Source organism: Echinops telfairi, unplaced genomic scaffold (genome assembly GCF_000313985.2).
Source record: "Echinops telfairi isolate 266 unplaced genomic scaffold, ASM31398v2 ScPeMD7_2291;HRSCAF=2852, whole genome shotgun sequence".
NCBI lineage: Eukaryota > Metazoa > Chordata > Mammalia > Afrosoricida > Tenrecidae > Echinops > Echinops telfairi.
Window position 1 is genome coordinate 12,541,203 of NW_022106189.1, and position 13,607 is coordinate 12,554,809.

A 13,607-nucleotide genomic window follows, 5' to 3' on the forward strand; every position below is an offset into this window, starting at 1 on the left:
TCATACAACTGAGAGTCAATGACAGAGAAGTTTGGTAACTGAAATTTGGTTATATCTAAAACTTTCTCATGTGGTATTTTGAGCTGTTTCCTTTTATTAATTGACTGTTTGGTTTGTATTAGTTTGTAGATTCCTCACTTATGTCTTTTTAAAAATATATGCGTTTATGTATATGTTTATACATAACCATGACCATATCAGGCTTTTTCAACGACAGATGCACTTTTGATTTGTGGACCCACTGAGGTATTTAACCAAAATTCCTGGTGAAAAGTGGACTATATTGGACTTATTAAAAGGGCTACTCCCTGGGGGCAGACAGCAGAAAAGTGGATGAAGAGAGACATAGAACAGTGTAAGACATGACAAAATAATAATAATTTATAAACTATGAAGGGTTCATGAGGGAGTGGGGTGGGGAGGGAGGAGAAAAATGAGGAGCTGATACCAAGGGCTCAAGTAGAAAGAAAATGTTTTGAGAATGATGATGGCAACAAATGTACAAATGTACTTGACACAATGATGGATGGATGGATTGTGATAAGAATTAGATGAGCCCCCAATAATTTTTTTTTTAACGGCTAATATTCTGAGTTGGAGCCCATAAGTCAAAATTAGGATTCCTAGGATTCTGGAAGGTGAGGAGATTGTGAATTATAGCTGATCCAAAATTGGCCAAGAATAGATAGCTACTACCCAGACTGAATGTTTCTTCAAGTTTTATACGTGGAAAAACCGTGGGCATTTTAAGGTAGCGTCTGTATGTAAGTGTGTTAGGTCATGTTGACTAGAGAAACAAATCCAGAGACACCTGCGTATGTGTAAGAGAGCACTTTGTATCAAGAAGTAATTCTATATCAAGAAAGCATCCAGCCCACTTCAACTCACGTCCATAAGTCTGATACTAGTTTAGAAATTCCTCTTCGGACTCACACAGTCACAAGCAATGGTGCAGAATGCAGAAATATTACAAGCTGGTGGATGCAAAGTTGCACAGATCCAATGGCAGTGGTAATATAGCAGGGCTCTGGCAGCATTCAGGATCAGCCAGCAGGAAGGTGACGGCAGAGAGAGAAAGCATGGTTCCCAGGGCCCTCCTTATGAGACAGCCAGGCCCACAAGGAGGCACCATCAGGCTGGGACCTGACTGACAGGTTAAATACCACCCCTACACTTTTATATATCTTCAAGTTGTATGAAATTATGTAACTACCATAATAAGTAACAATTTTTCTCACTTCTCTCAGATTGTTTAACTTGTAAGTTTAAAATGAGTTTCAGATTGAAAGCTTCTCTTGGCAGATTTAATAAATTCCTAAAATAATGGTTAGAGAAGCTGGTAAACTTAGAGCTATGGGTTGTGAATAGAGTCTCAGTACAGTGTCCTGCTAAGTTACGTATTCATACAGAACCTGAATCTTTATAGATGGTAGCTGGTATCTGTGTTGTTTGAATATAAACACACAGCTGTTGGAACTTATTGTTCTCTTTCCAAACATTTCACCTAATATTGTTAGTATCTCCATTTGGTCTCTGGCTTCCTTCGAAGTTAACATATTCCATATGTGCATCATTTGCTCTATGATGTTTTTAAGTTTTTCTTTGAATTATAAAAATATATCCCCAATATTGGTGCTTGAAAGTCGTTTTGAGTTTATATGATAGCTCAGGAAAACCAGTAGTGTTCAGCTGAGAACATTGTACCCTATTGACAGTCTCAGGTTGTTTGAATAAGCAGATTTCAGAAAATAAAAATCAGACGACCCATTAGAGTTTAGGGCAGGTATATAGTCATTTAATGTAGTCTCTCTAGCAATGTTATAAGGTGCCTGTCTAGTGCAGTGGTTCTCAGCCTTCCTAATGCCGTGATCCTTTAATACAGTTCCTCATGTGGTGGTGACCCCCAACCAGAAAATTATTTTCGTTGCTACTTCATAGCTGTAATTTTGCTACTGCTATGAGTCATAATGTAAATATCTGATATGCAGGATGTGTTTGCATCGTTACAAATTGAACATAATTAAAGCATAGTGATTAATCAAAAACAATATGTAATTATAATTCATGAAGTGTCGTTTTACCTCCAATACTATTGCCTTCAACACAGCAGCTGCTGTCTACAGAGTGGATACTCTCTACACATGTGTGACTGGTCCACATAAGTACATAATGGCACCAACCCGGTCACATACACCGGGATTCGTATGGGGTGTATGTGAAGGAGTCGGCACGATGATGTCATCACGCTGGGTACTCGTATGTGGGCGTATCTGCATGTGGGCGGACCCGCCTGGAGACGGATAGAGGAGCGGTGTCTCGGTTCCTGAGACCATCGGAAATCTGTGCTTTCTGATAGTCTTAGGTGACCCTTGTGAAAGAATTGTTCGACACCACCCCCCCCCAGGGGTCGGGACCCCCAGGTTGAGAACCACTGGTCTAGTGCTTCTGGCCCATTTTGCACTCCCATACTTTGCTTCTTAGAACCAGTTTTTCAGAGGACCTCGCTTCAGTGAGAGCCAGTTTTATGTAAGACAGTGAACGCATAGAAATCCGTGACCAGCGAGGAAAGGGCGACTCCAGCTCTGACCGGTTAGTAACCGAACTCAACAAGAGCAGCTGCCTCTAGAGAAAGGCTTCGCTTAGTTTGTATAAGCTCCCAGTGAGAGAATCTCTTAGTATAATGTTACGAACTGTGCATGTATGACAGAATTTGTTTCCTACCTTTTTAGTGATCTAGGCCTGTATGCTGTCTGGATTTTGGAACTTGCTGGGTTTTTTGAGGGGTGGGAGGGGACACAGCTTTCCCCCCCCCCCCACAGATCTCATCAAGGAGACTGGTTTTGAGAACCTCAGTGTGTGAACTGGGTTTTGCCTTAAAGTCACCTGACAAAGAGAAATGGCAATCCTTCTTTGGCCTTTCAACTGAAACGTTGAAGAAGCAGCAAAGGTCTACTATGCCCGGGTTGTAGACTTAGAGTCTTCAGACTTGGGTTCAGATCTCGATTACTTTGATACTACCCAATGAATGACAACTTGAGACTACCGAATATTTGCCGTTTTTGTGTTGCTTTGCTGTCTGTGGCATGTCTTAGTTCTGCAAACAAATGGTTTTGCTCTTTGCTTTGTTTGGTTTTGTTTTCTTGAATAGTATTTTGCCAATTTTTTCAAATCTATGCAGGGGAACTTTCGTGTATTTTTGTCTAAAAAGCTTAACAGACATTTGGATGGTTTACCATTGGCTAAGTTAATAATGTTCTTAAAAATTCAAAATGACCCTTATACTACTTCTCAAGCTGATTAGTGCTGCCTGAAAAGCAGACCATAAATATATGGATGCCTTAGACATGTGAATCGATCTTGAACTTACACTTGGTCTGAGCCCTAATTTAAGAACAATTTGTTCTTATGAATGTGACCCTGCTCAATACTCAACCCCTGTGCCTTGCTCACTGAAGCTATAAATGCATGGCAAAGTGTGACAAAGAAATCAGAGGGCGCCTGGTTCTCAGAAAGAATAGTGTCTGGGATCTTACAGGATTGTTCAAGGACAAGCAGCCATCTAAGTGAAGTGTCAGCTAAGTCCACACAGAAGAAGTATATCACCTGGTGTGATCAGAGGATTAATAATTGTGCAATCCATAATCAGAGGGAAGAATTGTATTCAAGCTCAAATTTTCAGTACTTTAATGATCATGACAGTGAGGTGCAAGAGCCATTGCCAAGTTCTCACATAAATTCAGTTCCTACTGAGTTCCGTCTGATCATCAATTACAAATAGTTCCATGCTAAACAGATCTCAGAGATATGAGAAATTAAGATGAAGAGTGAGAGATGACAGGGAGTGACCTGAAGAGTTAATCGACTATTATTTTATGATGGAAATATAATGTAGTTGGGAGAATTGTACTCTTGGTTCAGATGTAACTCAGCCAGAAATCCTCCATAGCTGTGACCCTGAGCTAGACCCCGCGACCTTGTCTCACAGACTATCCTGTGAGAGTGTCCAGCCTTCCTCCCTCCCTTCACTCGGGCCAGGACCTGCTTACCCGGCCTGTCTCCTTGAGATTTACATCCCTATGTAATGGAAGTTCTGTACCATAAGGTCTTTTTAAAACCAACACTTTGTTTTCCCACCTTGCACCTGTCATTCCAAGAGTGTGTCTGTCTGAAAACGGTTTCACTCAGCCTGTGTGTAGATAGCACGTGAAAAGAAAGAGCCAGGAGACCAGCATTTGGAGGAAAGATTCCCCCCACCCCGCCCCCATTCTTCTTTCCCAGCATGTGAAAATAAAACTTTGACTCGTTCATGTTCATTGTTTTCTGTAATCTGGCAATGGTGACGAGCTAATGTGAACCCTCTTGGCACACGCCCTATGAAAGAATGACTGACAAAGTGGATCAGAACTCAAAGTTTTAAAAACAACAACCAAAAGACTAGACACACCAGAACAGTGGAGAAGAGAGGACTCTCTGAGACCATCGTCTCGAGACACACTCTACAACTGGGACTTGGAATATGTCTGGGGTCCTAGAGGCTTGGATGCAAGCAAGCAGCCATCTAAGTCAGGCATCAATCCCCCGCGGAAGAAGCGTATCCACTGTGTGACCCAAAGATGACAATAACAAAGTCCAGATACGATGGAGGGAAAAGTATCAAAGCTTACATTGTGAGCACCTCATTTGTGGAAGGCTGTGGAGGACAGTGGGAGCCCAAAATCCATCTACAGAGGATCTAGTCAGATTAAGCCACCGGTAGATAGTCTCTGTCCACGGGCGAGGGACGTGAACAGCTTTGCCATCAGACAGAGATTATTGGAAACTTGATTATGGTGGATTGAACTACAGTATAACTTGGTCAGTTGACCTCCCTCTTGACCCAATCTGAATTTGCTCTAGGCTTAAATATTTCTCGCTTGTTCCAAGACAGAATCAGTTTTACTGTTTTGTTTTTAATATTGCTGGTGGTCTCCTCTTTCTTACTCTTTGTTTTTAATTTTATGTTTATTGTTATATTATTTTTTTTCTTTCGGTTTCATTTTGTTTTTGTTTTTTATTGTTTCTATTAGGTATCCCAGTATGAAGCACAGAAGGAGTGGATGCATAGAGACAATACTGATGCAATGGTTTATCTGGGACAAGGGGTGGGGAGGGGGAGGGAAATTAGGGAGCAAATAAGGAATGTGGGAAGGGACAGGGAGCACTAGAACTGATTGTGATGGTATATATACAACTCTTTTTAAAAGTACCGAGACTATAGAAGTGTATGATATGTGAACTTTATATCAATAAATCTTTTTTTAAAAAACACTTAGGACTGAGCCTATGCCTTAAATAACCTTTCAGCAAAATGGCAGAATGGTACACAAACTAAAGATATTACCCTTGAGTTCAGTGCCCTACTTAGTGCCCAGCTGTATGAGATCAAAGTGTCAACCATGTCTCAATGGCTGAGAAGATAAAGTCCTGGAAATTGTTGTTACTTGTTAGGTGCCTTTGAGTCCGTTCAGAACAAAACACTTTCCAGTCCTGCGCCATCTTCACAGCCGTTCTTAGGTTTGAGGCCTTGGTTACAGCCACTGCGCCAATTCATCTGGTCAAGAGCCTCTCTCACTTCACTGCCTTACTCTCTTTCACTGCTTCCCAACCAAGTCCTTTTCCAGAGACAGGTGTGTTATTCTGGGTAGACTAGAGAAGCAAATTCATAGGCATTCGTATGGGTTAAGAAAGAGCTTTATATACAAGAGTAATTGAATATTAATAAAACAACCCAGCTCAGTCCAGATCAAGTCCATAAGTCCAATATTAGCCTATATGTTCAATACTAGTCCATAAATTCCTCTTTAGACTCATGCATCCATGCAATAATGCCAAATGCAGGAAGATCACTGCCCAGTGGGTGGAAAGTCTTGTGGATCCAGTGGCGGTACAAGCATCCCAACGCTGGCAGGGGTCTCTATGTGGCTTCTCAAGCTCCCAAGGCTCTGGCTGCATCAGCGTAGCTCCATCAGGTTCGTCCTCAGTAATGTCTTGCAGGGAATGAGTGTGTGTGTCCCACCTCCAGCAAGCTATTTATCTCCATAGCGCCTCTAAATGTAGTCATTAAGCGGCAACCTGATTGACAGGCTAAACTCCACCCCTTCACTCTTAAGTCTCAAATTGACAACCGATTATGTAACTACCACAGACCACCACTGGTCAATTTGGCACTTTCACACAACTCTTTAGCCATGAATAATTTTCAAACAAACAATAATAAAATCATATCTGTACCAGTAGGATAAAACTAAAATGTATATAATTCAATATGTACCATCCTCATTTAAACATCACGTTCTATAAGTGACAAAATAACAATATCTTGTGCCTAACAATTGCAGTTAAGTAACAACTACACCTTAATCCCATAATCCTATGACTGTATTCCAGCACCTATGAAAGTTGGTAAGCCAACCACTTCATGCCATTATCCCCCCATTTTGAGTATCCAATTTCTATTCTGCCCACTTACCTTAACCCAGTGCTCTGAGGAGACAATCATATTCTTGGATGTGAATAATCTTCATTCCAGTTGGAATCTTGTGATGTCCGAATCCATAAGCAAAGTCAAATCAGGACAGGCCATCCATAAAGTCAGCAGCAATATATACCATTTCACAGGCTTAAAAATCTTCTCTTCCTCTGGTCGAATTCTGGTAAACTCAATGTGGGCTGCCTCACTTAGCCTCACCAGGATGCCCATTGGCTGCCTTGCCTTTAGATCAGAGACTCCTTACAAATTCTCAACATGCCTAGCCACCTTGTGCTAGGTCATGAACTTCAGACCAATCAACCCTCTCTGGTTTTCTCCTCTAGTCCCTGTGAACCAGGTCCACGGGTGTCAGTGGCCAGACTCAACCCATCTCTTTATTGCTGCATTTCTCCCACTTCCACTCAACAGGCAGATCCAGGTGGTCACCTAGCAAGCATTTCAGCCTGCTCACAGGCTCCCTTTAACATTCAGTCCCAGAGAGGAGTTTTCTTCATGGTTCCAGATTTTTTCCAGCTTCTGACAAAGACTGCTGGTTCCTGAGTACCCCAAAGCACTGGGTGAGGCATATATTTTCAAAACTTTGTTTGCAGGTGTGACCTGAACCCATCTAAAGATCAAATTTTAATGGCTTAAAGCAAGTTGTCGTACAAGCTTTCTATTTTCATACTTCCCATATACTTCCCAGAAAACAACTGAGCAAACAGGGTGGCTTGATGTGACGAAGAAAAACTCCCATGAGGGAGAGGTCAAGCAAACATCTACTCTCCATCTTCTGATTTGTTTCCCTAGTTTACCCAAACGCAGCTGGTCTTGATGTTCTCCCACAGCTCATCAAATCCTCTGTCATTAGTGTTCAATGTGTCACATCTGTTCGTGCGATGCTCTCTAAATTCCGTGAGATGCACCCACAGTCATAGTTTGGCTCTTGTGGGCTTGTTTGCATTTTCGTCAGCTTCAACTTGAACTTACATGTGAGCAATTGAGCAATTGAGCAATTGAGCCTCTGACCAGGCTTCAGCTGCTGATACTGAGCTTCTCCGTTGTCTCTTCCCACCAATGTAGTCAATTTGACTTCTGTATATTCTTTCGGGAGAAGTCCAAGTTGTCTTTTTGTGTTGTTGGGAAAAAAGGTACCTGCAATGAAGCTGTCTTTGCAAAATGTTATCATTAAATTTCCAGTTTTGTTTCTATCGTCAAGGCCATTTTTTCTTACTTCTGTACCTTCCTCTCTGTTTTCAACATTTCATTCTAGTTGACAATAATTATTGATGCATCTTGATTGCATATTTGGTCAATATGAAGACCTCAGTAGATTCTTCAACTTTTGCATCACTAATACAGTGGTTGGTGTATAATGTTGAATTAGAGATGTATTGCCTAGAATTCCTCGTGTGCAGATAAGCAGTATCCTATCACAGGCAGATAATATGTAAAGACAGACCTTGAAATGTCCTTCTTTTGGTCAATGTGCCACCATTCTTGAATCTGTAATTCCCAGCATAGAAACCATATGGTTCTCTCTTTTTCTTCGAGTTTTATTGGCAGATAATTCACATATCATACATTTCAATAATATCAAGAAAAATTGTACAATCACCACCACAATCAGTTTTAGAACATTTTCCTCATTCTTGTACTCCTTGTTAATAGCTCCCCATTTCCCCCCAACTTTCCCTGCCACACCCCCAAGGAAGCGTTAATCGAGTTACTAAGTATAGATTTACTTATTTTTTATTTCATATACAGAAAAACATTTAAAAACCACCCAACAAACGAAAACAAAACTAACAAGAATAACAAAGTAAAACAGATAAATTCCTCAATAGAAAAGAGAGCAGAAGACAAGCTAGTCAGCATGCAGTGTAGCAACAATGAAACATACAACTTTCCTCTAGTTCCTAAATGCTTCCTCCCCCACCCCCCAGTATCATGATCCCAATTCTACCTTACAAGTCTGGCTAGACCAGAGGATGTACACTGTTACAGATAGGGAATCCAGGACAGATGAACCCTTCAGGAACAGTAGTGAGAATGGTGATACGGGAGGGTGGAGGGAAGGTTGGTAGAAAGGGGAAACTGATTATAAGGATCTATATATAACCTCCTCCCTGGGGGATGGACAACAGCAAAGTGGGTGAAGTTTGGACAGTGTAAGGTATGACAAAATAATAATAATTTATATTATCAAGGGTTTATGAGGGATTGGGGAGCGGGGAGGGAAGGGAAAAAATGAGGAGCTGATGCCAGGGACTTAAATGGAAAGCAAATGTTTTGAGAATGATGAGGGCAACGAATGTACAAATATGCTTGACACAACTGATGTATGTATGGATTGTGATAAGAGTTTTATGAGCCCCCAATAAAATGATTTAAAAAAAAAAAGAAGATAAGAGCAGAAAATACTGTAAAGTAGAATGAATTAAAGTGCCTCCTAAGGGAGAGCAGATGATAGGGTGCTAAATTTTAACCTAACTTCATCTGCAGCAATCTACATTCAAAATGCTTTCTGCATTTTAGCAAGGTTATTCACAGCCCTAGCCCATGAGCAGAGGTGAATCACCAGGAGCTTAATGCACCATATGATTTTTTTATTCAAAAGGCCCAACACCAATCCATTTCAACTCACCGATGCCTAGGATAATGCCATTTCATTCTTTCATGACTTCTGATTTTCCTGGATTCGTTCTTCACACATTGCGGGTTCCAGTTACTAATAGATGTTTGCAGCTATTTCTTCTCATTGTGAGTCATTCCTCTCAACAAAGGCAGGTCCCAGGCATTGCTCCAGCAGGCTTTACTCCATCAGCAGCATCATGAGCCACTCCACGTTGACAAAGCAGCTCTTCCTCAGTCGTAGTTTAAGTGCCTTTTGACATGATTTCTCACAATATTCCATTGCTGCTCGTGGGGTTTTCATTATCTGACAATATTCTGCTGCTATCCATCAGGTTTTCATGGCTAATTCCTCGGAAGTGGATGATCTATTCCTTCTTTGTAGTCTGTTCTTATTAGTCTGTTCGCTCTGGGTGACCCTGCTGTCATTTGAAGTACCAGTGCGTCTGCCCTCATGGCAATACACACACCATTTCATTGTGATGAACTGTCAGTACTTAGAACCCGTCTACAGGAGATCAAAGGAGGGTCAACCATAGCTCAATAAAGATGAGAAGACGTAGAGGCCTGGAAATGGAACAAATAGAACCTAGAGGGAATGTTGACACATTTTAATATGTGGCATTAACATCACTGAACAATTTGTAGAAAAACTGTGAAATGGGAATCCAACTTGCTATGTCAACTTTCCACCAGAATTCAATAAAATATAACTAAAAAAAAAAAACACCTCAGAAATGTTTCTGAAGGGGAGCTTGGTGTCCAGTCTTCCTCCAGAAGCGAAGTGATAGTTTTGCTCCCAACTCCTTCCTACAGAAGCGAACTCGCTTTTCAATGTTGCAGTCCTTGTCAGGGACGGAGCACTCAGTCAACATGGTCAGCAGGGGCCTATTGTACTTATTTACTAATCTGTAGTGGGCAATTGCACATGGGTTTCATGTAAGCGCAAGTCAGCTCATGCCTAGGTACTCAGTCCCTATCTGGAATTGTAAATTTGAAAAGATGATTTGATTCGGTTGGAAGGGACTCGGGGGTTGCGAGAGAGACAGATGCCAGCCCCGCCATAGCTAAAAGCAGAATCTCTGATGTGTGTGTGTGTGGGGGGGGGGGGGGGATGTGTTATTGTTTACTACATATTGGTAAGTAAGCACAAGTAAGACCGTGCTTATACTTAATGGGTACTCTGAGACACCACACAATATTAAGGCCACCCCTTCTTCCCCTCAATCCAAGTGAGTCATCTCCAGTTCTCCTTCACAGGATCCAGCAGGTAAGAAGTCTGACCTCTGTGAGAGAGGAAGCCGGGCCTGGCCCGCTCTGTGGTGTCTGTTCTAGGCTGGCCGAGCTGGACTGTGGAGTCGGAAGGTTCGGAACACCAACTGGGGGTACCCTGGAGTCTCCCAATCACTGTGAAATAGCTATGGGTCAGCACGTCCCCATAAATTCCCCCACCCCACCCCACACACACCAGAATTATTTGTTTGGAACGTTTCTTCAACTTTTCCCCCTGAAGAATGTTCCATTTCCCTCTCTGCCCTTTGGCAGTTGGAGCTTTCCGAGCCGCCAATGCAGCAGCGCCATCTGCCGGGAACCGTTTAAACTGCGGGATGGAGCCGCTCTGGGTTCCCTCAGACATCCCGGGTGCAAAGTGAAAAAAGAAACGTTTCACAAATATATATAACATTCTGAAAAATAAACACAACCGGTAAAGCTATGGAAAAATCTATCCTAAATAGTAATTAGTCCAGGACGGGCACTACTCTGCCTAAAGCAATAAAAAGTGGTGATAACCAGTGTGGTCCAGCGTTTCAGGAAATGGGCATTTCGTATCAGTGGATGGCAGAAACGGCTAAGCACGTATTTGCTAACCTAAAGACAGGCAGTTCAAACACACCCAATCACTCTGCCGTCTGCTTCCTTCAGTAACTATTACAACCATGAAGCCTTCATGGGGCAGTTCTACTTAGGGGCTTGCAAAAGTAGGAACCCGTGACTTCCAAAAACAATACGTTAGTTGGAGAGGGAGGCACTGTCTAATATATTCATTAGTGTGCCTACCCTCTGAGTGGATTCAAAGGCATTGGACTGTGTGGAGCATAACAAACTATGAATAACATTTTGAAGGATGGAAATTCCAGAACGACTCTGCTCATGTGGAACCTGTACACAGACCAAGAGGCACTCCTTCGGACAAAAGAAGGGGATACTGAATCGTTTAAAAACAGAAAAGGTATGTGTTGGGGTTGTATCCTTTCACCACATTTATTCAATCGATGCATTGACCAAGTAATCTGAGAAGCTGACTGTGCATCAGGAGTGGAGGAAGACTCATTAACAGCCAAGAAATATAGAGGAAACAAACTTACTAGTTGGACGTGAAGAGGACTCAAATCACTTAATGATGATTAAATACGACAGCTTTCAGTCGGACTATGCTTCAATGGAGAGAAAACAAAGGTCCTCACAAATAGCATCATGATAAATGGATAAAATATTGAAACTGTCAAAGATTTTATTTTTGATCCACAATCAATGCTTTTGGAAGCAGCAGTAAAGAAATCGAACAATGCATTGTGCTGGGTAAATCTACTACAAAACACCTCTTTAATACGGTAAAGGTGTCACTTTGAAGACTAACATATACCTGACACATTGTGAGCACTAAGGTACACCGGACTCAAGCCTTGATAGTTTCACTTGCCTTATGTGCATTCAAAATCTGAATAATAAATAAAGAACATCAAAGAAAAATGGATACATTTGAAGGACGCTGTTGGCAAAGAATATGGAATATACCATGAAATGCCAGAAGAATGAATACATTCATTTGGAAGGATGTACAGCCAGATTGCTCCTTGGAAGCAAGAATGGTGAGACTTGATCTCATGTATCTTGGACAGGAGGGACCAATACCTGGCAAAAGATGCCATGCTTGGTGATGTGGAGGGTCAACCAAAGAAAGACCACCAGTGAGAGAACTGGCATCGCGCCTAAGACAGTGAGCTCCCACGTAACAATTGGGAGGCTGCTTTGTGTGCAAGGCAGTGTTTGGTTCTTGTGTGCATGGGGTCCTTATTAGTCAGAGCCAACGTGATGGCACCTATAACAACAGCCACTATTTGATTCAGATATCACACAGTTAGAAATTGCTTTCAGAGCACACATACACAAAAAGACGTGTATCAAGGAGAGACGATGATGACGAGACAAGATGAGATCATGCAGGCCTGGCTCCTTACTGCTCTCCATGTCGGCCCTGGCGGTGGTCAGCTGTTTAGTAAGGCTGTCCTCGGTGTCTGTGTTCTGGGCTCACAGCCGCAAGACCTCGAGGGACGGAGCCAGCCTACAGAGAGAGAGGGGACACAGGTCTGTCTGCTTAATGCCCAGCACGCAGATGTGGCTCACGGCCTGCCCAGCCTGTAATGCCACTTCGCTGGTCCCATACTGGTCCCCTGAGAACTCGGCATGCTCAGTGAGGTCGCCTGCAGCAAGGCCTCTCTGCATGGCCTTCCTGGTGACAAAGTAATCACCTTTGCCATTCTCCTGTCTGAGCCGCAGGTCCCTCGTGGTATGGGGCACACTGAAGCCAACGATATGGCCATAGTCTTGCAGAAGCTTTTTCAGCAGGGAGATTTTTCCAGCCCCCGATGGGCTACTCAGCACGACCAGTCTGGTTCCTGATATCCCGAATTGTGAGGAAATATCTTATGTGTTGGTGGATGCTGTTAACTCCCAAACCCAAACGTCAGGCAGAGACGAACCAAATGCAGATGCAGAGCCAGCGATCAAAAATACCCAAAAGTCAAAGTGGGTCTTCCTGCTTCTCCCAAAGCTCAGGGAGGAGGAGCAGAGGAACGACTTTGGTGGAGGGGTGGGTTGTGTCTCTCAGCAGACCAAACCTCCATCCTGTGTGTCCTAAGTCACATCCTCTTGGAAAGCAGAGTCTTTCAGAATCTTAACAGAGAACACCTTCAAAATGAGATTACAGCCCCAGGGATAGAGTCCCAAATTACAGGACACGACATGTGAAGGGCCATATTAATTGACTACAATTCTGTGTTTTGTACCCACAGTGGAATTTTTTTTTAACTTTTAAAATTTCAGGTTTATTCATTCTTTTCAAAATATATGTACATTAAAAAAGGAAGATTTAAAACCTGAAAGATTGCCTCACAGGCAACACAAATTCCAGTGAACGCATGATGAATCGCACAGGATTGTGGATGAAGCTCAAGCCGATCTTCTAAGTCCATTTCCCAGCCTCAGTTTAGGCTCATACAAGGGATCCCAGAAGACAAAGCAGGAGGAATGAACATGAACAAACATTTTTCGCCTCTGGCAGCACTCACAGGGACAAGAGACATACAGCATAAAAGCTTAAAACAATTAAAATGTCCAATGTCACAGGGAAGAGAAATTATAACCAGAAATGGTTTATTTCTCAAGGAGAAAGCTAGAACTATGT

The 13,607-nt window shown here is 42.4% G+C and overlaps 1 pseudogene; it reads right to left on the minus strand.

Moving 5' to 3' along the window:
- Positions 1 to 9,873: 9,873 nt before the first annotated feature.
- LOC101640276 lies at positions 9,874 to 13,167 on the minus strand (annotated as a pseudogene).
- Positions 13,168 to 13,607: the final 440 nt, after the last annotated feature.